At 39.0% G+C, this 26866-nt stretch overlaps 1 long non-coding RNA gene across 1 annotated transcript; it reads left to right on the plus strand.

Moving 5' to 3' along the window:
• The first annotated feature begins 8454 nt into the window (after positions 1–8454).
• LOC111929427 (uncharacterized) lies at positions 8455–26420 on the plus strand. The gene is made up of 3 exons (XR_002864704.2): positions 8455–8541; positions 21705–21760; positions 21848–26420. It is a non-coding gene; the product is annotated as an uncharacterized LOC111929427 (long non-coding RNA).
• Positions 26421–26866: the final 446 nt, after the last annotated feature.

Here is a 26866-nt window from a genome sequence, read left to right on the forward strand (position 1 = left end):
TAACTCACCTCTGACATGCTGTCCAGAGTATTTCTCTTCTCCTCTGCCATTTTTTAGACAGTGGGTAGTTCAGCTGACTTCTCTGCACATCTGAAAAGCCCAGCCAAGATGATGAAGTAGAATTTCTTCTAATCATCTTCGTTCAGTCCTAAGCTTATAAAAGTCATCACACCAGGAAGCATGGCTGCATGTATTCTACTTTTTGCTATTCCTGGTGCCGTTTATAAACACATGTGTAGAAGAAGATGATTATAGGGATGAAACACCTTTCCTATGAGGAAAGCCTAAGAGAGCTGAGGTTGTTCAGACTGGAGAAATCTGGGGTGGCTTTATCATAGCCTTTCAGTACCTAAAGGAGGTCTACAAAAAAGCTGGAGAGGGACTTCTTAAAAAAGTGTGCAGCGATAGAACAACGGGGAATGGCTTTAAATAAAAAGAGGTCAGGTTTAGATTGGATATAAGGAAGAAATTCCTTAACGTGAGGGAGGTGAGATTCTGGAAAATTCTTCCCAGAAAAACTTTAGATGCTCCAGCTCTGGAATGGTTCAAGGCCTGATTGGATGAGACCCTGAGGAACCTGGGCCACTGGAAGGTGTCCCTGCCCTTGGCAGCAGGGAGCTGGAGCTAGATGGCATTTTCATTCCGCTCCAATCCACACCACTCTGTGATTCTATGACAATGTAAACATGCACGTCTGGTAAGTGCTGTCACATGTTCATGCAGCCACTTGTAATCTGTACACCAAGACTGAATGTTCATTTTTTCTCCCACACAGCAGACTGTACCCAACAGGAGCAATGGTATAGTGTGGAGGTGCAGGGGCCTGCCACCAGGGTGGTCATACCTCCAACCCTGGAAGCACAGAGGCAAATGGGAAGAGACACACCTCTAGAATAGAGCAAGAAAAGCCCTCCCTCCCACAGGCCTTTGCAGTTATATATTAATGTCTTGTTATGTCTGTTCCCTCATGGGTTTGTAAGTTGTGTCACCCCAGTTATGCCCCTGTTTACCAATTATTACCCTTTCCAGAATGTTCTTCCTTCCCTCAATCCCCATTGGCCCTGTTTTTCTGCAGTGCTCTGCCCCTGTCATCCTGTTCCTGATTCCTAGCCACTTCCCTGTGCCACTTTACCCTATCCCAACTGGTCCTTGACCCTCAGATCTGCCTCTTCTGTCTCATATTTAACCCTGCACTCTCAACCCAGTTCTCTGTTCTTGTCCCTGCACCCATTTGAAGCTATTCCTGTCCCTGGACCCCTGTCCCTGTTCCTGAACAAATAGTCTTTGGATACTGGAACAAGAACCCATCCCTCCATCAAGCTGTCAGCCTTTCATTAGCAGTGTGCTCTGGGCCCTGAAAGCACAGCTTGCTCTCAAGGCCGTGCTGTTGCATGCTGCAACAGTATTGCTGCAGAGGGTATTCTGAGCTTTCTGGGCACTGGAGGCTTGTAAGCCACAATTAAAAAAATTCTGGATGCTTCTTGGAATTATCTGCATGCATATGAAGTGAGAAGAGTGTGTCAGAGACACATGGATCAGAGCAGTCAGTGTGTGCAGGTACACCAGATCACATCAGCTGCCACGTCAAGGCTAATGCACATAGAGCCATTGATCTGTTATTACTGATTAAACCAGCTCATCTAAAGCGTAATGAAACTGTGTAGCCTTGAAGCAAACACATTCATAGGAGTCTGTGTCAGAATGTACCTCTTGTTTGGTCACACAGCAATAAGCCAATTTGAACACAAACTGGCCAGGGAAATCCCTGGATAGACTAGAGAACCATAGATGTTAAGGTCTTGCACTCTTTTCACATAAGAAAGAGTGATTTAATACATATAAATTTTGGTTAAGATTTGTCAAACTCTGCAGAATTTGGTGCCTGTCCAGAGTGTTCTATGCTGCTTCTCAGAGACCTCCTTTTGTTATTCATGTTTATGCCCAGGGGCTAGCTAATCATTTGAACATCAATAACTGGGCAGGAGAAAAAGGATCAATCTTTGTGATATTTTTAGTAATACTTATTTCTGGCAGTTATCCTGGAGAGAGGTTGTTATATGGCATATCAATATCATTGGTTGTGAAGAATGTGAAGGTGGATGAAAATGAAAGCTCTAGGAATTTTATGAAGCAGAACTGATAGGGATCACTTCCAGTATCAGACATGAACATTTTTTACATGTGCTCTTGGAAAACACATTGGAAAGAACAAATTGAAAAGAACTTCAGAAGCATGCAGTACTTATAATGTAGCTTTTCCAGACACTGCTAGATAAAAAGTTGTGTGCATGAACTTTGAGTAGCAAAATAGATACTGCAACCATTTCATAAATAAAAGGGGTGTGTGTGTAAACAAATGCAATATATCAAACTACTTTATTTCCACATGGATGCTGTCCGGGTTTTTGTAAGAGGCCTTTTTTTATTTTTATCTCTTGTATCTAACCAATTAAAAAAATAAGGGAGTCTTATGAATAGGATAGGGTACACTTCATAAGCACAGAAAATACTTTCCTATATACATCTAGATCATACATGTTGAGTAACTTCTGCAGCTGCAAATTTCCACAACAATGTTTCTGAAGTCATTACACACAACTTACAACTTCAAACCAACATTTTAGCATCTCTGAAGTGCTAACAGTTTTTCTTAAAGCTGTGTGGAAACCCACATTTTCACAGTCCCTTTGGGTTTAACCTTCTGGAATCCATATGAGCTTTTTCCTTGCCTCTCCAGTCACTGACAGCATCAAGAAGGCTGAGGCTTTGTCTTTGTGTCAAATTTAAGATTTATCCTTTTTTTTCAGAAGGTGTCAGAGGAGATAAAATTATCTTTCCATGTTCTTTTCAATGCCAAAAGTTCCCTTTTTCAAGTACCTTACTGGCCATTGGGTGGGAGATAAGAGAAAGCCTGGAGTGTGGAGCTTCAGAGTAAGTGCCAGAAGAATGCTCCACAGGACTGCCTGTGCTCAGCATTTGTCATTCCCAAGTCCACTGGGTCATAGAGTCCAGAAATAAATCTAAGCCTCCTTAAGACTGCCCAGCTGTTTTGCAGGCACAGCCTCAAAGGCTCAAAAGTCATGGTCTACAATGGGGATTTTAGAGCAAAATGAAGATCCAAGCCTTTGGTGACTTGAATGCATAGATATGCTACAGGAGATTTCTAAGAAGCAGCACATGCTTCAGAAAACTCTCCTGAATACAAGTAGAAAGGAATTAAATCTGTGCATCATTGGGTACTTTTTCAACTCTAAGACATCCATAAATTACATTTTGTAAAAACAAAGGGAGCGCATGGATTTATTATTTTCTCATGAAGGCAGGAACATCTGAAATTATGTGTTACAGCCACAGTCCATTTACTGACAGTGCTAAAATTTCTAGTAAACCTTTTTCCTCCACTCTATCCTTAAAATTTACATAATGGAGCACTACTCCTAATTGTTTAAAATCCATACTCCAAAGGAGCTGAACAAATGAATGTCTGAAAGGGTTGAAATTTTTTTTTTTTTTTTTTTTTTTTGCCATAAAACAATGCTGTAAAAAAAAAAAAGGTGTTATATATTTAGGAAAATTATTTTCCTTCAGAAGCATTTCTCACACAGAAATTGTTTCAACAAAGGGTTTTCAGCCACTGCAAAGGAGTAGGTGAATGCCTAAATTAAAAGAAGGGCAAGTCCTCTAATTTACCAGTGGAATTACAGCTAAAGTAACAAAACCTGTGTTCAAATAATGCTGTCAGAGCAAAAGATCATTAACTATAAACCACACTACCTTTTTATTTACAAAGTTTTCTCTTAGGTTAAGAAGATGGGGTAGGTGCGTGGGTGTGTGTGAAAGAAATGTAATACCAGCTCTAGGATGAAATCAAAAAACATAGTTTTTAAATGTGAAAAATAAAAGCATAAATTTCAGAAGACAATTAAATTCTGGAACAGGACCAGACCTCCATCTTTAGTCAGGTTGGGAGGTACAGTTAGAGCGACGTTGTGCATTGTTGGCCAGACAATGTAATGTAATTCATGCAGAGATACTGTGGATTTTATTACTGGTGGTGAATAGCCCTACATCCACTGGGTGGCTTGTAGTAAGGTTCCCCAAGGGGCCAGTCCTGCTTAATATCTTTTTTGATCTGGATGAGGGAATTGAGTCTACCCTCGGTAAATCCACAGGTGACACCAAGCTGGGTGGCAGTGTTGATCTGCTGGAGGGCAGGAGGTCTCTGCAGGGGATTTGGACAGGCTGGGTCAATGGGCTGAGACAATGGAATGAGGTTGAAGGAGGCCAAGTGCTGAGTCCTGCCCTTGGGTCACAGCAACCCCAGGCAGTGCCACAGGCAGGGGACAGAGTGGCTGGGAAGCTGCACAGTGGGAAGGGACGTGGGGTGCTGGTGACAGCAGCTGAACATGAGCCAGCAGTGCCCAGGGGGGCGAGGGAATCCTGGCTTGGATCAGCAATGGTGTGGCCAGCAGGAGCAGGGCAGGGATTGTCTCTAATCCCTGTACTCCACATTTGTGAAGCTGCATTTCAAGTGCTGTGTCCAGTTCTGGGTCTCTCACTACAAGAAGGACATTGAGGTGCTGGAGCAAGTACAGAGAAGGCAATGGAGCTGGGGAAAGCTCTAGAGGGAACTCCTATGAGGAAGGGCTGAGAGAGTTGGGGATGTTTAGCCTGAGGTCCTTATCTCTGTAAACAACTTCCTGAAGGGGTGTTTTAGTAAGCTGTGAGTCTATCTCTTCTCCCAGGCAAGCAGTGACAGAATGAAAGGATGTTGCCTCAAGCTGCCTTCACCAGGGGAGGTTGAGGTTGGGTATCAGGAAGAATTTATTTATTCACTGAAAGGGTTGTCAGCATTGGAACAGGGTGCTCAGGGAAGTAATGGAGTCATGATCCCTGGAACTGTTCAAGAAAAGGTTGGATGTGGCGCTAAGTGCCATGGCCTAGTTAACACGGTGCTGTTCAATAGAGGATTGGACTTGATGCTCTTGGAAGTCTTTTCCAACCTTAATGATTCTAGGATTATTAATAATAGTTAATTTATATTATGAATTAACTCACTAGTCCACTTTAACCAGTATACAGTACTTACTGCAGTGGGGCAGTCTTTGTTTCAGCATGGCTTTCCTTCCCTGTGCTGTGCAAGGATATCCATTGTGTAGACAAAAGTACAATTCTCTGGTGGTTAATGAGTTTGTAAGCGTTGATGCAGTCCTCTTCTAAGCAAATGCCTCATCACATCATCGATCATGGACCTTAAATTTTGTAATTGGGAAAAAACAGCTCTGGTACTGGTAGTGTGCAAGCACTGAGGGATGCTGGTTTGTGTCGACAGCTGTGCTGCCTGCCCTACCTGATCCTAGACCGTGGAGTTTTGGAATAATACAGCCACATATAGGTTCACCCAGGGAAAATACTCATCTGCTAATAAACAGTGTAAATGATAAATACACTTCTTGGTGGCTTTATAGTAACATAATTAATGATACTTTAAGTGAGAGAAAACCAACAAAACTGGCATGGAGTGCAAAGCAAGAAGGTATTTCCTGCTTTTTCCAGGAAAATAAGCTTTATCCTGTGCGCTCTGCTGGACCTCTGAGAAAATACAAAGCATTCCTGGTAAATCCTTACAAGCTTAGGTTTTCAGAAGGTCTCTTTCTCTGATAAAGATGCCAATAATCCTAATATGGGTATAACACAGAAGTAAAAGTCTTTGCTCTACCTAAGGACCTGAGGTCTTTCAGATACAAAATCTTTGTAGAATTCACTGAAAAATAAAGTCTGGTAGCAAGTACATTGTTTGCAGCTTTTTCAGAGTCTGATCAGCTTTAGGAATGTGCATTACTTAAGACAGAGGGTAGCCACTGCAGGCTGAGTCATATTAATTCTGTTTTAAAAGACAGGTGTTTTTAACCTGTATTTTTACCCAGCTCTCTGGCCATGCATTTAGAACTGCTGCTGAGCTAGGAATGCCACATTAGTGAGCATGTGAGGTGGATGGTGACTGTGAGGACAGGATGTGTTCAGGGCATCACAACACTAAGCTGCATTCCTGGAATACTGCAGGTAAGTTAGACATATGTTCATATGTCTTAAGGATCTAGAAAATTTCTGAGTGTCCATGATCAGGGTATCCTGATTTTAATGAAATAGCCTAAATGTCATTTGTATGATTAAGGGAAACCATTATCATCACAAAGAAACAGAACAGATTTGTTTGTGTCAGAATTTTATTTTTTTATTTAGAAATCCATTCTTTGGCAGTCCTAAAATCCTCCATGGTTTAATTTTCAAAGCAATTTTTTCTATAGGTCTCCTGCCATCACTGTAACAATGCAAAGTAGTGATTAAATAGATATCTCCCGCTGGCTAAGACTCCTCTGTGATATGTTCTACGATTGAATGCCATTCTATTTTTAAATGTTGGGCAATTACATAGCAGTAAGTTAAATCTGAGAGATGCAGTAATGTTAAAATTAAAAAAAAAAAAAAATACAGTTTTCTAATTTCAGTAGAATAGCTAAAGCAGAAGGGGATTTTTGCACTCTAGAAAACAATTAATGGCATTTATTATGAGAGAAAACCACATGTATTTTGACTTAGTTTATGGGTATCTACACTTGGCTATTTGTGATGGACACAGAAAGACACCTTTGTGATACTATTCACAGTTCTAGAAGTTTCCTTGAAAAATGTTTTGTTTCTTTAGCTATGTTTAAAGCAATGATGTTGAAAGAGCAAATCAGTACTTGCATAAAAATGTCTTTAAGAATAGTTGATACACCAAGTTATCTCACTAGCACTCAAATAAGAGTTACAGATGAAGAGGAGGCATTGTAGCTGCAGTAAGAACAAAAAATTATTATTTATAAGAATGTGTCACAAAATAATCCTTAAAAGTGCTGAAAATTCAGAAAACTTCTAGACATACATGACCTAGAAGTATCAACCATGTTATAAATGTATATAAATTTTGGATAATAGGATGGGAGATTGGATAATAAGGTAGCCATAACAAAGAGGTAAAACACATTCAGGGAGATCTTCACTTCTCCTAGTGCTGCTGATGTGGCATCTTAGCAGGTTAGCACTGACAAAAAATGCTAGGCTTCTTATTTTATGTCCCAGCATTGTTGGAATGAGAAAAGGCATCTGTGAGCATGTATTTATACAGAAAAATATGTAAATATATATAAAAGAATTAACCGCCTGGAAGAAAATGATGATAGCATTAGAGTTTTTAACTCCCACAGTGTTACCCAAGCAATCAGAGGGTTCAGTAGCAATACTGAAATTTCTTTCAGCTCATCATTAACCCTTCTAATTTGACATTCCCAGCAATTAACCCCCGTGCCCTGAGACAGAGCTTCACAGTGGGTGACAGAGACACCACTGCCAGCCCTAAAGCTGCTTGTGCCAAGGACTTTGGCAGTGGTGTGCCCCAGTCTGAGCATGGTGGCAGTCAGGGCTTGGGATCCTGGCTCTGTTGTTAACCTTCAGCTCTGTTCCCTGTGCTAGCCTCCCCTTTCTCCCCATGCCTACCTTGCCCATTTAGGCAGTGATTTGCTCATGGGCATGCTTATGTTGCTGTGTCAGTGACTGTGCTCTCTGTGCTGTCCTTCCTTGTCAGGGTCTGCAGCTGGTAAGCAACATGAAGAGAGAACACATGGCACGTTTTTCTGAACTCAGCTTTCATTTTCTGAGTTATTTAGATTAAGATATGCATTTGTAAATAGGGTGAGATCTACAATTCAATGCAATGAAGAAGAAAGAAGTGTGAATTTCCCACTGATGTCTGAAGCTCCGTTGTTCTTTGCTCCTTTGGGCTGTGCAGGTGATACCTTCCAGCTGGTGCTGGTGAAGCTGGGCACTTACCTGTATGGGTAGCTAGGGTGAGGCTTGATGTTTGTTAATTCAGGGAAAGCATCTGCTCTTTAGTGATACAACTTGGGAAGCAAGCATTTAAAGGAACTTCAACTAAATATTTGTGAAGGATGACATGCATTCTAAGCTCTACTCAAGTACAGTTTGAGCACTGTGGCAAGGTCTAGGGATGATGAGGCGAGGTTTTTCTGTTGTCACAACAGCAACGTGAGCACTGTCAGAGCCAGCAGCAGATGTTCAGCCTTCTCTGTTTACTGATGTGTGTGGCACAGTCTCATTCAGTCCTGTGAAATGCCTGCTGCAGGGCTTCCAAAGAAAGTACTCTCTAGAATGAGTGTTTTGCCTTCCTGAGAACCTTACTGTGCTTTATCAAATGATAGTTAGATTTCATATTGTTTTAAAATAATTTTATAAAAATTTACTGGCTCAAGGGCTGGCAAATAAGAGGATTATGGAAAATAGGAAAATAATTGCTTGTTTCACCTGATTGCCATGAAGTTAAATAAACTGAAGGCATACTTTGAAGCACCTGGAATACAGACTCAAGGTTTTCAGCTTGAGCCCATTAACAATAAGACCGTGTGAAGGATCAAAACTTGCTCTGGGGCAGCAGTTCGGATACAAATTACCTTATTTCAGTAAAGAACACAACTAATGAAAGTGAGTCACAGTTACTGTGTTTTGTTTCTATCCAACTAACAATTCTTCATTTATTTTCTGCTTTCAATTACTTTGTTAACTTGTCCTTTCCTTTTCCTTTTTTTTTTTCTGCTCAAAAGCTTGCATTATTTCTCATAATGCTCTTAAAAATTAGTGCCATTTTCTGTTGAATGTCAATTTAGCTTTTCCTCAGTTTCATTTTTCCCATTTTATTGAAGGTTCCTGGCAACTAAGAGAAAGCCAAAGTCATTGGTGAATGTTGCATTCCTCAGATGCAGATTTTTCTTGTTTGGTTATCTGTGTCAAATTTGCCATTCTAAGCCATTGCTGTCTACCTTAGTGCACATAGGTAAGATTAAAATAAAGTTATGTAGTAGGATGAAGCAAAAAGCTTTCATGATCATATAAAAACAAACAATATTTAAAAATTTTAGCACTGCTGACCAGAAACACTTTGGTTTTGTGTGGTTTTATTGTATTGTGGGGAAAACTGCCTAACTGAACCATGTATGTATAAATGATCCAGGATTAAGCCTACCTATTCACATGGAAGTTAAGGTGTTAAAGGAATCAAGAACCAAAAAGATGTAGCTTTGCTTATAGTTTTAATGTTTTTAATGATTTTGAATTTAATTGTCCTTTAGAACATCTGAAAGCCTTTTTGAGCATGTCTTTGCCACTATTTATAGTCTCAGCAAAATTCCATAGATCCAGATGAATATATAACCATCCCTGACAATCCAGAACACATTTCTGATGTTTGAGCCCACTATCACTAAATAACATGAGAGAAGGCAGAACAGTAACTCATAACAGTAGCAAACTGCATCTTGAAGTGGTTCAGGGTCTTTGGTTAGAAACAGAACACACACTTTTCTCCAGTATGTCATCTGAACCTGTCACATGCAGTTTCTTGCTGGAGGTGAAGAAACAAAGTGGTCATTCTGTGTTGGATGGGATTTATTTGCCTTTTGCTGAGTGGTTCAATCATAGCTAATAATTTGCAGATATGTGACATCTAGGTTTTATGACAGACACCCTTTTTTCTGGATAGGCTTCTAGTAAAGAGAGAAGAAAGCTAAGACATCTAACTGGCATTAACATGATTCTTGGTGCATTTATGTTTGTTATGTATATTTATTTTTGCAGGAGGGACATGAGTTCAGTCACCAAATCATTGAGTTTCTATGTTGAAATGGTTTCCTTTACCATAAATTTGTATATTTTCATTATTATTTCATTGCCTTACTTTTTGTGAAGTAGAAGTATAAGGAGATACAGGCTAATTCGTTATAAATTATATTTTCAAATTATTCTTGGGATACCTGAAAGTTTGAGGAGATTTACTGATACAGAAGTATAGCTAAACCTCGCCACCTAAAGCTCACAGGAAAAAGCTGTTCCTTACCATAAACCCCATCCTTCAGATTTGCATTCCTTCTTGAAGAATATTCATATGTCATTTGGAATATCTTTTAAGCTTCTGGAGTATTATCTGACCTGAGAGTTGGAATGAGCTGAGAAATAGGAGTCATAAATATTTTTCCAGTCCTTGCACTGACTTGCTGTGTGACCTTGAGTGGGTGGCTTGGGCAAATGCTTTAGGAGTTCTCTCTGATTTTGTGTTCTTTGCTTTATCTAGATAATCTTTTCAGGTGTAAGGACAAGGAAACTATTGGTTTTTAACACCACTAGCAGCCAAAATGCTGGCCAGCATTATTGAAAAAATGGTGCATGAAACTCTGCCTCAGTTATGCCATCTCTAAAAGGGGGAAAAGTCATGTAGATAGTAAACTGCTTATGTTTAGAAAAGGAAAAAATAATCTCTGTGCAAATGCAAATATTATTTTATTTTAGGGTTTCTGACTGCTGTGCATAACTCAGGGAATCTTCACATTCTCGTGAACGAACAATCTATCTTCTGTTTTGCCTCCTATGAAAGGGAAGACTTTGGCATGCTCAAGTATGCCTTAAAAGCAGTGCTGCCTCTGGGATCTCACATTAACATAATGATAAATGTGCTGTGTATTGCTCGAAAATGCCATGCACCAACGTGTCAGAATGTGTTTTCCCTGCACACCTCTTGATTAGCATCTTATTTACATATTGGCAGGAAAGGGATTCTGAGAAAGACCTACAAAATAGGATATGTGTTAGTACGTTCTTCTCTAAGGCCAGGGTATTAGTTGCAAAAGCAGCTCTCTGGTGGCATGTCCTTCATAGCTAGTGGGTAATACATTTTGAAGTACTGAGCCCACCTGAGTTTTAGCAAGTAGGAGCAGTGCTGATGCACTTTCCCATTTTATACTAGTGCAGGATTTACTGAATAATCAAGACTCAATACATACCTTGGACAAAAGTACTTTCCCACATTTCCTGGTATGTTACAGGGCAAAATATCTAACTTTAGTGGAATTTTCTTCAGTTTCATCCATTCAAGTAGTATGCAAATGTGAAAGAAAATAGTGGAAGAATTTAACATCACTATCAATTTATTTCTCAATGCTTTTGCTTATGTCCAAATATATTATTATTCTGTGCTTTGGTTTTGTTTGCTTGTTTGTTTTAAAATAATTTTCTGATTTTCTAATATCTCACATTATTCAGAAGCTCCATGTTCTCGATACTTATTTTAGCAGGGGTAAGCATGAGAGAATATGTATGCAGTCAAAAAGCCACTGAAATGATACTTTCTATTCCTTATATAAATTAAAGCTACTGTTGACATTGTAATTTATACTTGTGCAGTGCTTGTAAATCCTTGTTATTAGAAAAGCTTCAGGCTAGGGACTGCATGGATCTATCACTCTATCCTATTGAACTGAGTCAAAATAAATTTCAAGATACAATGTACAAATAAATATGAACAGGTAGGAACCTGCAAAGAATGCATGGCCAAAATTATTATGAAAATCATATCACTTGAACAGACTAAACAATTTTGTGGCATCACAGAAAATTAAGTGTATATTTTTCACATCTTGTAATAGATGTGAAAGAAATTAATGAAGTAGCCATTGGTAAGGTAAATGCCATTTTCAGGAAGATGCTGCTTATTTAAGATATACTTTTTCAAGAGGACAGAAAAGGGTGTTTTAGCACTTGAGATGTGAAGTGATCAGAGTAGATGAGCTAATTAGGAATTTAGAGAAGCAAAAAACCTCTTGTCTTAGAGTTGCTTTTATGATTTAAAGACAAAAAAAATCTCAAACCCTTCTCTGAAGCAGACATAGCCTGGATGCCATGCCTGGAGATGCCAGATTGGGAAATAATATGAAGGGAAGGAGGATGTTATGAGTCACCATCTTCTGGAAAGGGCATAGCAGAGTTTGAAGAGGAAGATTAGATTATCCAATTTGTTCTGAGTTTTATATGAAAACTGTAAAAAAAAGTGGGGTGAGCAGCACAAACTAAAATTGTAGTTTAGAGGAAAGAACTCAAGAAAGGAGATAGAGGTTTCTGAACCATTAGAATAGAGTTAGGAGATTAATTCATGCTTTCATTGACTTTTACAAATGGCTCTGAGCAAAAAATTGGTTCAGGGTACGATAAACATTATTTTGAATGTTACAATATAAAATGCGCAGTAGACTAATATCCCCTCAAGCAATGACTGTAAATACAGTTGTTGATATTAAATATCTGGAGGTTATGTTATTTTAATTGCCTCTAGAGAGGACTATCTCAGGGAAGTTTTGATGTTGAATTTTACTGGCTCCTACTGGCAACTGTGAAGTCTGAAACTAGAATAGTTCAGCTCAGAAAATTTGGAGAGCTGCCAGATCCAGTGAACTCAGTGGATCAAATTCTGCTGGTTTTACACATGAGGAGTCGTGTTGACTTCATTAGGGTCTCATGTGTATTACACAATACTTTCTTCCAATATGATTATATCAGGAAACTGGGATTCAGCTGCAGCTGATTTATTATTGCATTAGATATAAGTTTTCCTGCATCATACTTGTCAATAACACCTCAAAAAAAAAATAAAAATGACAACACCTGGAAAGAAAATAACTTTGGAAGGCAGATGATGTCTTTCGAAAATGAAATAGATTAAACAGACAAAAGAAGTGAAAATCCGATAAAAATGTCAAAGCAAAGTGCCAGGGCCAGACTGTGAGGTTTAACATCTCTGCCGCCCTCTCACTGATGGCTTGAATAAGAGCACACTGAGGAATTTAAAATGCAGTAACAGCTGAAACATGGTCATTACAGACAGGGGGTGGGATTTTTCAAGCACAAGTTGAGCACTCTTTCAAGTCCTTGAAGTTTTAGCTTTGGTTTTTAGTAGGTGTACAGATGGGCCAACCCTGGTGTTTCGGACCTGAAGCTGGTGTGTCTGCTTCCAGACACAGAGACCTGGCTTCTACCTCTTAGAAGGCTTCTACCTGGCTTCTAAGTGTTGTGCTTCTGTAGTTTTCTCTCAAGCTTGCTCTAGACAGCCAGTCTACATGGATGGACTCTCATCTTGCATCATTAACAGGGCTGAGAACTCAACTTCAAGGAGTTCTTGCAAGAGCTGTTTTAAATTGATTACTGTGCTGTTCAGAGGCTCTGGTTACACAGCGCTCATTAGTGACAACTAAGGCACTGAATAAAGCAGAGCTGTCAGACTTCCTGCCTTCAGAAAGACAGATAAATTAGTCTGGGCAGAGTGCCATGCTAGTCTGGTTCTATTACTCCCAGTAGCTGAACTAGCTCTGAGAGCTAGCTCGGGTATCCCTTTAGGAGAGGCGAGCATGTTGTCCGGATGTCTCCTGTGCAGACAAACAGTTTACAACACTTTGAATTGACTTTGCCTTTTCTGCTTCAGTTAAAACATTATGGCAACTCAAAATAATAGGCTAAAAGTCACAAGTTTTGCTTTTTTTGGTGGCTGTGCTGTACGGGAGACCTATTGCAGTGCAAATGGTGGGTGGCCTTTAACCTTTCCAGCTGGCTCTGCTATTACTCAGTCAGGTTCCTTCTGATGTGCACTCATTTGTCTTCTGGCCCTGGGGACTGGTGCAAGTGCAGTGTTGTCTCGGGGGAGCTCAGGCTGGGGGCTCTGGCCTCAGCCCATGTCAGCTAATGCAGAGCCTGACATTGAGGGAAGAGAAGAAAGGACAGAGTTTTCTTGCTGCTCTCTCTTTCTGTGCCAGGCTACAGCTGGACCCAGAGAGGGGCCATCAAGTTGAGTTGATGTAAAAGCTGTAGGATGCCTTTGCTCATCTTTTCAATGATGTTGCATCTCCACAAATGTTATAAAAGTGTTAGCAACAGGTTAGCCATAGAATTCTAATCTGACCAGAAAGTATATATATTAATTCATCCAGACAACCAAGGGAAACTTGTGCTGGAACTACTGTTTCCAAGGAACTCTTTTCCCTTCCCACCTATACTTTATTATATACTCTCTCACCTCCAATATCAAGATAAAAGCAAAATAGTCACAGTAGTATCTTCTTTTTCTCCCTCTGCCTCCCAAATGTGACTGAAAGAAGAAGTTCAGCCAAGGTTTTGGATCAGCAAAAGTTTTCACCAAGGCAGACAAATCACAGCTACTTTATACAGGATGGGAGATCCCCACGAGGAGAGACCTGTTTCCTTCACAGGAGTCTGGCCTTGAAAGCTTATGGTCTGTTGAGTGGTAGGGGAACTTGAAAAATTGTTTCCCATTTTCCAAGGAAATGCTTGTCCTGTGCACACGTTTGGGCTGGGTAAGGCCCAGCCTGATCAGTTGGCATTTTCTGATGATACCTGACGTGTTTGGACATACCTCAGTGAAGCAATAGGAGGAATGACAGGACATCATCCAGCAACCTTTTATCTTGATGTAGTGTGTAATGCTCACGGTGCTGGAGATAAATGAAGACACACAGGTAAAACTGACATTAGCCCTTTGTAGCTTTCTGGATCACTGGTCAACATGGCCCTTACCAAGCCATGTTTGGTCTGGCTGAAACATTTGCAGATAAACATTGAAATCTAGGGGCTTCTGGTAAACATTGAATTAACAGTATAAACCCAAATTCTGTCTTATTTAAATATCCTGTTATTTTAGTTTTTAGACACAGCTGGTGAATTTTAGAAAGCTGAGCAATTTTACCCAGGAGTCCTTGACCGAGACTCACATTGCTGTAGATGGGCAGGAAGGGTGGGTGTTAGAGAGCACAGGAGGGTTACTGCAACCTCTCATAACAATATTCACCCAGGAAGGACTCAAAAATCAACTCTCAGCTAAAGTGGACTCTTTGTAGCACTCCTAATGACTCACTGGAGATTTGCAAGACTCTTACCAAATGCCGTTAAATAAAATTTTCCACTTCAGCAGCTTATTCAACCAAAGGGAATTCAGTCCGCAGTACTGCTGAAAATAGTCTTGTTCAGAAAATAGACATCATTGATTACCCTGCATTTGTGAAGGCATTGTTCTTGATGCTGCCCATTGGTCTGTGCTTTGAATAATCCTTCATGATTGCTACTGAATAAGTCAATGTTGCAAAAGCATTGAGCAAGGAATGCTTTATTATTATAACCATTTTGTTAGATGCAGTAGTTGCCACAAAAGATGGGTAGAAAAAACTAAGATTTTCTTTTAAAATGATGCTAGGTTCATCAATCTAGAATTTGGGGGTTAACTAATTAGCACTCTTAATAAGCAATGCACTCCCATTTCTAAGTAATGAGTATAAAGAAAGAGAAAAACTTTAGTGAAGGAGAAAAAATTCACAAGGGCAGCTTGTAAAAGCTCTTGACAATACATCTGTGAAATGAAAAAAGCAACCCTCAGTTTCAAGACAGGATAATGAGTTATGTTTGTTCATCACACTCCAGTGCAAATGCTAATAACCTAATGTTCCATCACCTCTGTGCTGATCCTTCCCTCCTTCCAGAAAATGCTTCCGTGTTGCAGTTTCAGTGGACAGCGTGATTCCAAAATGAAGTCATCCTTCCAGCGCCTGGTCCTACTCTGTTCACTCATCCTGCTGTAGGTATTTCAGATAGTAGAGTCTCATCATACTTTACTCTGCTTATCTTCCAGGATGCAAGGTTATCTGCAACAGCTTTTTTCTGGGAACTCTCTGTCAATATCACCTCACAGTGAAGATCCCAGCAGAGTATTCCTCTTACTTTTATCGTCATAGTTCTTTCAAGCTCCAGAAAGAGTCTGACACCATGTTGCATTTGGTACTCCCCAAAACTCACCTGAGCATTTCCATCATTACAGAATAAGTATCCTTTCCCTGACTGTTATTTTGTTCATGACAGAGAGGATTGTAAGTTCACATATGTTAAGATGGGTCCTAAAGCATCACTGAGATATTCTGAATAGAAAGCTACAATCAGTTAAGTTTTTTCTATCACTAAATTCCCCATGGCCACTAAAATCTGAGTGGCTCTTTCATCTCCACTTATCTGACTGCACATAAGTGGTTCATGCTAAAACAGTTGTGACCATTCCTTCCTCTCATTACTTTAGGAAGGGGGAAAACAACTTCTTACCTTCTCAGAGGCTTAAATTATTATTCATCTTTATATCACAGCCATATCTAGACTGTTGGCCAGTGCCTAAATGCACTAATGCCTAAAGCATTAGGCAAATACTGTAAATAAATAGAGTACCTCATGCTGAAAAACCTATATTCCAGGATGTGTGTCATGCAGATGGAGGACAGAGAAGGCTGAAGTCAAAGTCATTATACAAGTTATACTAATTTAAAACTTTTTTTTTCCTCATTATAAATTCACAGAAAAAGTGTTGAAACTCACCATCTGTGCTTTAAGCTATTAGACAGGGCCCAAGGATGCATCTGTAAGGTGGCTGGCAATCATAGTTGTCCTCTGCATTTAGAATATTCCTGGAAGACTTCACAGAGAATGCAGGGGCAGATGTAGCTAGAACAAAGCCTTCCTCAAAATATTCAGAAAGCAATAGTAGTTTTGAAAAGGCTGTATGAAAGACAGCTTCAGAGTTGCTGTGGCTAGCCTCTGTCCAATGATAAACACGTATCTTTTTCAGCTTGTCTTCAAAGAATGTGTTGTTCTTACAAAGAAGATTTCAGCACAAAGACAAAAGTGATCAAGGTATCTGTGAGACTCTCCCTGCCAAATGAAAGCTAGAGGGATGGATGTCTAAGACAGCTACATAGCAAAAACATTACAATAGGTGGTTTAATAATTGCATGAAATTACAGACGTACCTGTTCATTTTTTTACTATGAAATGGTAGAACTTGCACTCAACAAGATAGAATAAACCAACAAGATAGAATAAACCAACAAGATAAGAGATTAAAATGCTGTAACATACAAGAAGCCCATTTCATGCCATTTTTATCTGGTGTTACATACTGTGCTGGATGGTGTTGTATGTAAGTATGTAAGGCTGGATGCCGTGCAGTGTGCCTAGCTGTTGTTATCTGCCCAATAAATTAAGATAAAGGTTCAGTGCTGGTCTCAGATATGGTAGGTTAGTCAAGGGCCTTTTAGTTTTCACTGTTCTCTCACAGTCATTTTAACTCTTAGTAGAAAAGACTCAGAGGAGCTGCAGCTATGCCTAAGCAGCAAAAATTGTAAGCTTGGTTGTAAATGAAGTGTGGGATTCACTGTCAATACAAGCTGCCCAAAACATAATGAGAGCATTTAATATTTTATGATTTTTTCCAATGTTCTACTAGAGATTAAGCACTGGAATGAGTCTTAAGTGAGAGCAACTTACCAGATGAAGAGCATAATGAATGTCTTTCATAAAAATTAATATTTAAGCAGTGTAGTTAGTTGTATTATAATTGTTCCACCTCACTACAATCATGATGTTTCACTTTTATTTCCCCTAGTATGATTCTGATCTGAATATTATATGCATAAGCCCCACTGAATAGGAATCATCTCTTAGAAATGCATCTTTTTGGGATGGTTACTCCAATCTCATTTTGAAGATGTTCCTTCAAGTCCTTCCCCACTTCACTAAAGAAAAAAATCTCATTTACTGTGTGTGGCCATGCGGATCCAAACATACACACACACATACACACTTATTGATAGGCTGCAGAAACACTGATACAAATTTTGGGCAGGCTGGACTTTTAGCTGGGAGCTAAATCAATATTTAAGGTAATCTGGGAATATTCAGCAGGAAATTCAGTTAGCAGAACTTTCCATATGAATGTCAGCTCCCTTAGCAAAACTTTTGCAGTCAGTTTTTTAATCAGCAGCATATTTAACCTTCTGAAGTATTGTATTAATTGTTTTTTGAGGACCATCTTGTTGAAACAATTTTTGCAGTTAGAGATCAAACTCACTCAGTGCTTAAGTCAGGAGGCAACTCTCAAATCTGTGCACAACAGATGAACTGTCCCTGTATGCAGGAGAGGATACAGTGTGGGACACCTTTCTCATTGGTGTGGATGGCCAGATGTTCTGACTGCCAGAAGAAATACAGTGGCACAGCACCTTTGGATACTGAGTGTATCCACATATTGTGGATGTACTCATATATTGAGTGAGATGTAACATTTTGAGTGCAGGAGTACACTGGACACTAAATCTGCCCAGTGCTGATCAGCAAGGTAAATTGTGAGAGATGGATGAAGAAGGCAGAACAGAATAATTTTTGGATGAAGCTGGTGTTCCAGCTTCCTTTCATTCACATGAAATAATCAAAGCAATTTTTTTTTGAGGGAAGATAGAGCAGGATTTTGCTGTCTTGGAGCTAGTTAATTTTGAAACCCTTCTATTGCACTTGATCCCCACTTACTAGAAGCATGCTGCATATCCTTGAAACCTCTCTTATACTGGCTTGTCTACATTTTCAAGATTTCAATGTAATTTAAAGGATTACAATGTTCTTCTGTATTAGCACATGAATTTTTTGTTTGGAGAACACAGAAGTAGACGGGGAGAGGAACACACAAGTGGAACACTTAAATTAACTGAAACACGTCTGAAAATATATAGGGCAGTTAAGACAAAAAAAACCAAACAACAAAACAACAAAAATCCCAAAAATCTACCAGTTTAAGCTGTTCTTCTTGAGAAATCATTACTGCAATGAAATCTCTGCAAACACTAATCCTCAGTAGATGGCATTTTATTTAATTTAATTGATTTTCTTTATTGCAGTCAAGTATATGAAATATTGAAAATCTTCTATTGTACATGTATAAATACCTTAAGAATCTTTTTTAATATGCACACCAATTAGCTTCTTAACAAATTCAGGCTAGAGAATCGTACTTTGAGATACTATTCCAGCTATTTGCACAACTAAGCACCTCAACCCATTTATCAGAAAAGGGGCAGGATTATTAGCACAGATGTTTACATTTATAATACTCCTACTGTCATGGTTATGTGGAGTTTGCTTTTATTGTCATTGAAGAGCAGTGACACTGCTGTAGCAAGGCATCAGAGAAACCAGCAAAATCTAGGTCTCACTAGAGCATTTTCCAGTTTTACCTCTTAACTGATGTGCTGCCAAGGCTTTTTCTATGTTGACAATGGTGTTGACTTGACCAAGGCAGCATCATAAAATCTGTGGGCCCCTACAAGGCAAGAGTAACGTTTCATAAAGTCGTCCTTATGAGATATTCTTTGGCTTCTCCATAAATTTCATTACTTTCTACTGCAAAGCATTCAGAGACTTTCAGCTCCCCATGGCCTCAGTGAAGGATAAGACTTTCTCAGCTCTTGGATGGATTATGCTCATGTGGACCCTGCAGTCAGGAAACTCCTCTGCTTCACTAGTGCATTTAATTGCCCCCAGCCTTAGTTTTCACTCTCTGCCATGAATACAGTCCCTTAAATGCACTTGACAGCAGGCACTGTGAAAAGCCTTTTTTATTCCCATGCATTAAAAGTGACTGAGTAACACATGATTGGAAGAATGAAGCATTACCCATGTGTGAACAGTGAGGAGATATACAGCAAAAAGCAAGAGTGAATTTTGGGACAGATTGAAAGAGATGTGTGATGAAGATAAGTAGTGCCAAGAGAGAACAGAGGGGGGAAGTTAAAGGACGTGATAGACTCTCCATAAAAAACACTCAATGGAAACTAAAGGAGCTAAAAGATGAGAAAATAGTGACCATCTGCAGCCATCCAGGGAATACCAAAATGGCAGCTTCAGACCTCCCTATAGGTAGGACACCTAGGATGAATGGAGGATAGATGCAGCAATTTTAAAATGAATTAATTATTGATTTATGAAATTGTATTTATGAAGCTGCTGGTAAAGCATTTCATTCGATTCTTGCCTTGTAAAGGCTAATATACTCAATTTTAGCCAAGAACTTTCTTGCTCTCTCTTATTTTATCTAAGGTAGATGACAGCCTGAAAGCATGCTAAGTAAATAAAATAGGAAGAGTTGTTTTTATAATGGTAATTACTTATCTGCTAGACCAGATCAACTTAGAAGTCACTAAATAGTAGAAATAAATTCTTGTTGGGCTCAGGTTTAACGCTTCAAATCTGACTCTTCCACCTGAATTCATACAGGATGTAATTTTGGACTTGAACTAACTGCTTTTACATCCACAAGTCCTTCAGCTCATGTTTCACTGAATAGTTCTTACTGTCTGGTCATAATAACAATAATATTAATAACCATCCTTTTCATCTAAAGTATTAAAGTTGTATTTTCATGTCAAATTATCTTATTTCATTGAAGAACTAAGATTTAAAATTACTTATGTAACATGGGTCTTAATTTTTTATTGTTTCTACAGGTTTTATTTTTATTATTATTTGTACTTATTATACGGAGTCAAATCCTCAGCAAATGCAAACTGCTGTGGGTCCAGGGAAGCTATGAAGGTGAATCTGTTTAAACCACCTAAATATCTGGTCTTTATTTCTGCATTTTAACATCATTTACTTCACTGATGTACATGAGCTGAGAAACACAACGACACACACACAAAACACAAGGTTGATGTGCTTCAACAGAATCATTCTCAAGTATTACATACATGTAGCTGTGGCTCTGAATCCAGCCATGCCCCTGCTTCTATTTAAAATCTCAGGATTTTCTGTCTTTGGTATAATCTACCACACTAGCAACAACAAAGCTTGATGAAGAGCCTAACAAAAAAATAATAGATTTTAAAAAAACACACAAAGAACCACCATTCCATGAATCCCAAAATAATTTTATGGCACTCTGTGTTTATTTTGGCAGCCATATCCATTAGCATTTTGGGGGATGAGGAACTTAAGTTTCAACAGATGCCCTGAAAAGCAAGGAAACCAAGGGATTATTTGAATTTGAAGAATAGCAACAAGACATGGTTGTACTAAGTAGTCACCAGAGTGACTTATTACTAAGTGACTTGCAAGGTACACATACCCTTAGAGTATTACAAGAGACAGAGGTATCAGAGAACCACTTATCTTGGTGTCATGGATGCCACCCCAGACCACCCTCAACAGCTCTTCTAAGCATACCTCCAAACTAAAATGGGGCAATGTCAGGCAGCATCCCCCTTCATCTGGGTGAAAAGTCATTTTTAGTCTGTTTTCATGCTGTAGTTAATCCTCTTTACTCACACATGCATCATTTGCCCTCTGAGTTACATGGTACGCCTGACCTTGCTAATGTCAGAACAGGTCCCCAAGTGCAAGACTACAATTCAGGTAGTATCTCTGATATTCCAAAAGCAGTTCCAAGGATTAAAGGCAAAGGATTGCCTTCCTGGGGCCCAAGAGACAGGACAAATCCATTTTACTTTTTATATCTGAAACCAGAACTGACATAAGGGATCTGATACAATTAATATATTGTATTATGACTATGTCATACTACTCTGAGTGACATGGTAATATCCACACGTAGGTAGAGTGTCTGGAGAAATACACCTGCAGCATGCTCTGACTATGAAAATGAGTTTTTGCAGGTTTGATCATATGATGAATCTTACCATGATTCTTTATGGTCCCATCAAATAGAGAAAGCAGGATCATGTTTATATTACATCTGTATAACTCATTTTATTCCAGCTTTATTAATACTGTGGTAGCATATCTTTAATTTTTTTGCTTGCTGTTACCTAGTAATACCAGTTTCCATAATGATAAATTCAGAACAACAAACCACTTCTAAGCTTTTAGAAGATAAATTCAGAGAAGCAGGTACAAAGCCTAGCACTCATTTTTTCCCCAATTGTTGTCTATGTTTTCAGGTAACCCAGCTAAAAGAATGCACTTCGATTTACAATTCAAGACCAGACTCGATCATGTAAGTTTAAAAATTTGAGTCTATTATATTACTGTGTGCACAGATCTGTGTATTACAGTGTGTACAAAACATGCAATTTTTTGGCAGTTTTCCAGCACAGACCTTGATGCCACTTTTTGGAAGCCTGCTGTGTGAACATTTCAGAGCCCAGGAGACAGCTGTGAGCACGGATCCACTGTCACCTATGGAGTCACCTGCTGAGCTTTATCCCAAAATAAAACATCCTACTAGGGAGCATCATCACCGATGTGTAGGCAGCACTTGCCTGATTGCTTTTCACTATTTCTAGTGTTTTGTTTTCATTTTCATTTGGGAGAGTGCTTGGAGCAGTTCCGGTGGTACAGGAGGAGGCGCAGGAGCGAGACCATCCCTCCAGAGTAATCCCTGCTGCTTGCTGAATAGATACCTGAAGGCAACATCACTTGGCTATTTCTGGCCTGCAGTAGATTGCTACTTGCAAACCTTTTTATGCTGTTATTCATCTCCTGAGCCATCTGGCCCCTGTTGCAGGATACCTGCAGATGGATTAATAAACCAATCTAATAGAGCTGTACATATTAAATATACAGCAGAAGCAGCTGTTGGGTGTTTGTTGTGAGCTTTCTATTTTTCCCTGATGTTTCAGCCACTGTAATTTAAAGTTCTAAGTCAGTTCTTCAAGGAAAGGAACTGTTTTTACCTCAACTATCCAAAAACCAAAATAAATTTATCTCTCATAAAAGAAGCCTGTCATTGAAAAGCAAGTTATAATCAGCATAAATATAATTTTCTCCTTGGAGTAGAAACTTTCACTTCAGCCTTTGAATAGCATTGTCAGTTCATCTTATTAAAATATACCCCCCTGACAGCTCTCATATTAATTGCACCAGATTGCCTGCAGTGTGTTCATTTGTTTGTTTGTTTACTCTTAGCTAAGAATGACTTTCAGAAAACTTTACTTCCTTGCACAAGTGGGGTCAGAGGGAAACCAAACCTATCTTAAAAGCCTTCAGATTGTAGATTATTTATTTTAATGATCCAACTAGTGCTCTTTGGGATAGTCCTTATAAATTTCTCAAAGTGGGCCTATAGACGTTGGTATTTAAAACAACAGACAAGAAATATGTCTGTACACACATAATGAGAATAAAAAACCCAAAATAGTATCCTTGGGACCTTAGGATGCCTCTGAAAAATACTTGAGGGGAAAAAAATTAAAGATTAAGACAAAAGTACACATGTGGGATCAAAAAAACCCCAAAAAAACAAAAAGAAGAGAATTGCTAACACCACCAATTAAAGGCTGCAGAGCTGAAACCCAAGTATGTTAGTTGCAGGAATTCAGGGTAGAAAATAAAAACCCCAGTGGTGGGGTGGAAAATAAAAACTATCTGTGGCAAAAAAACCCCAACAAAAAAACAAAGAGACCTCTCCCACACCCCCAAACAAAGGCTAAAATGTTACTTGAGGCAAGGAGTAAGAATTTGAAGGTATTTAAATAAAAAAAATTACCCCCTGCCTTTATAAGCTCAGTTGCTCTTCTTAAAGATCACAGAACATGAACTTGCAGTTTTAAACACTTGCAGAAGTTTCTCTACTGGGCTATACAAAAATCCTAGGGGAAAAAAAACCCTTAAACTACTCAGACTGGACAAATTTATTTTTGACTAAAGCCCATGGAATGTCACAAGAAACTTGTTGATGAGTTGTGGAGTAAATAGCAATAATTCTACATATTCAAGGAGATATCCAAGGAGAACCCTGCTATTGAAGACATTAGTGTTCAGGCTTTGAACATGCCCTACAAATTTTCAAGGTGAAAACCAACAGCTGTCTCCAGAGCCCCAAGCATATCAAAGATCTCCTCTTTGCTCGCTATATCTGAGTTCTGAATTTCTTTTTCTCTTTTCAAGCACCTTTAAGTTAAATTAATCAGAACTCCACACTGTGATCATCAGAAGCATCATACAGAGAAGATTATGTAGGCTCAGTCCAATCCCCTTTGACTTCAGATGCTGCAGTGCAGAATAAGAAGCCGTGTTATTTGCCCACCACTCCACGTTCCTCTGAAAACATCTTAGCCCAATTAGTAGTTTTCTGAAAACCTTTTTATTCCTTCTTCTTCCCTGTGCATGTCCTGCTGTTCCTCAGAAGGATGTGCTCAATGTGGTTCCCATTACTCAAGTATATTTTGCCTTCTCTGTCTAGTGAGTCCAGACTGCTACAAACCATCCTCATAACTGGTCAGATTTATGGGGACCCAAGCCTCATCTCCATCTGTTTCAGTGACTGCACTTAAGAGGGTCAAGTTGGATGTGAGCCATTATCCCAGAGGTGGAAAACCAAGGCTTTACACACTAAATCTATGCTTATCTTTGTCTCAATACAGTGGACAAAAGGATACAAGCCAGAGAACAGTAAAAATTCTTCACTAGAGATGCATAGGAGGCTCTTTGGCAGGTGAATTGCACTTTTGACACCTGTCAGTAATATACATGGCCATCTAGTGAAATGAGCTTATATTTTTCTCAAAGGAGTAAAGGATTTCAAACTCCCTTCTGAAGTACAAGGATTAAGTGAAAAAGTAAAACCCATAGCATAATTTGTAGGTATATTAAAAAAGACATGAGTGACATAAAGGATTGCCTCTCTTCTCTTGAGACAGGTACAAGGATACACCTTTAACTGAACCATAAAGTTGCTACAAAATTTATTTTTCTTAGTCTAAACCACTGTAGAATAGTCTGCCCAGCTCTGGGGAAAAAAGAGGCACAGAAAGAGCCATAGATGGATACTGACAGGAGCATACCCTCCACTGCATGCAGATGTTCCTCCCTACCTGCATGCAGCAAGACCTTAAGCACTCCTTGGTAATGAAATACGGATTTGTTGTTTCCCAGTCAGTGTAGAAAAAGCATTATTGTCTCTGATTTGTAGAGAGAAGTTGTGGGGCTGCAGTAGGTAAGGTGATTTGTTCAGGCTCATCAACTTACCACAGGCTGAACCTCTGAGAGGAGGAGAGTGCTCCTTTCCTCACAGGCTATGGCACACAGGCTTCTGCAGCACAGCTGCCCCAGTCAACAAGTGTTCTGCAGGAAGGAAAAAGAGGCCAAAAGGCCACTGGACAAAGAAATCAATCAATCCCCTTTCAGATCTCACAGCTAGAGAACTGTTGGATTTCATGCTCTTTTTTTTCCATGCAAGAATGACTTACATGCACTGGAACTCATTAACAATGATTGGGTTAAGTCAATTTGTTATCCAATTAATGTTTAAGTAACAGTACCTTAAAAATTAAAATACATCCTGCTACTCCAGTGCAACTTCAGAAAACAGCCTGAAGTGACTTGCTCCTCCCCAGCAGTGCTGCTAGAGTTGGATGCAAACACTTTGCTGAGCAAGGTACAATTACCTTTCTGTTCTTAGTGATGCAGGGAATATGAGAAGACAGATCATTTGCAGTGTTTCCAAGGTCATGCCAGAAAATTAGGGGTATTCTATGCTGGATAGGGCACATTGAGGAAGTGTCTTCTTAATGTGGCATATTACAGCAGTGTTTAATATTTGATTGAACTGAATATTGTTATTATTCCCTGGATCAAGTTTCCTTTCTACTGGAAGTTGCATATTATACATTGCTGTGAAATGTTTCAAGGAAGCTAAGCAGTATAATTAAGCAAGTGAAATATAACTTCCATTTATCTTAAAATACATCCTGCTATCAATTCACTGATCCAAATTTTCTGAAAAATGTCGATGTTTGCCAAAACAGTGATGTCCTGTTATTGTCATTCAACTACTCCAAAGCACTTTTACACAGAAGACAAAGATCCCTCTCTCTAGTCAGGGAATCCCTGAGAAACCTAAAGATAGCAACTTCCCTACGATCATACTCTTCCAAACTGAAGGAAATTTTGGAATGTAAGGAATTGTATTAGTTTAAAGTTATGAACTATTTTTTTTTTTTCCTTTTTGGGATTCTGATACAGCTTAAAAAGTCCTTCAAAACCCTTGAAAATCATGGCCAAAGCCAGTGTTACAGTAATCTAGAGACACTAGAGTGTAGTTTTTGAACTTCTTGCCAGAAGCAAATATCAATTTTGAAATCTGGATTGTTACTAAGGGACTTGCTCCCACAGAACCATATGTTACACAGCACTTGCATTTCTGCTGATAACTTAAGGTTTCTTCCCTCTTTTTCTCCATGAAAGGTTGAGCACTGCACAGCAGAAGAGCAGATGCAAGTCCCTTTCACATGCTCACAATTTCAGCCTGGGACTTCTCTATCAGGTCTGTGTAAAGAGCAGTCTGGCTTTGAGTCACAGTCTGAATGTGACAAAACTCTCTGGAGAAAAGTTATTGCCTCTGACCCCGAAACCTGTCTTTCACCAGATTTGTGTCATGTGAAATCCAAGCAACAAAAACCAGCATAGCATATTCTGAGTAATTGTTAACCTTAATTTAACAGCTCATCTGTACTAATTTTCATTGTTCCCCTTCACAAGATTACAATGCAAGCAGTTAGTGCAATCTTATCCTGCCCTTAGATGTGCTGAATTCCTGTCCTATGAGTAAAATTTAAAAAAATCCACTTCATTGTTTTTTTTTGAAACAGGTATAAATACCACCACTGTAGCACAGTCCATTCCAATATACACAATTATACCAAAATCAAATTCTTTATCCTCACTCCTGTGTTTAATGTTAGTGATGTATTTGCCATAGTTCTGATAATATTGACCAGAAAAAATACATTAACATTTAAAATTGATTTTAAAAGACACTTCCAGGTTCAAGCACCTCTGAATATTTCAGGTAATAGTGAACTGCATTGGATTTAGGCATTCTTTCTTGTGCACAGCACTAAAGTTAATATTTCTCACCATCAGTGCCATGCAGCTCAAAACCTAAACAGAGATATCATTAGATCATTTAGACAACAGTTTCCTTTTATAATACTTTCAGATGCATGGCTGGAAAGTACATTAAGTATGAGCACTACATTTCTTTATCATTGAGGAAATAGAGGCCAATATATGGGCCTAAGCTCACTTAGACCTGTGTTCAAAGTGTTACATAGCTCTGTTATGCCATAATCCATCAGCATTATCTTCCTCTGAAGCAGCA

The sequence above is a fragment of the Cyanistes caeruleus genome, chromosome 5, assembly GCF_971803275.1.
Source record: "Cyanistes caeruleus chromosome 5, bCyaCae1.hap1.1, whole genome shotgun sequence".
NCBI classification, from domain to species: domain Eukaryota; kingdom Metazoa; phylum Chordata; class Aves; order Passeriformes; family Paridae; genus Cyanistes; species Cyanistes caeruleus.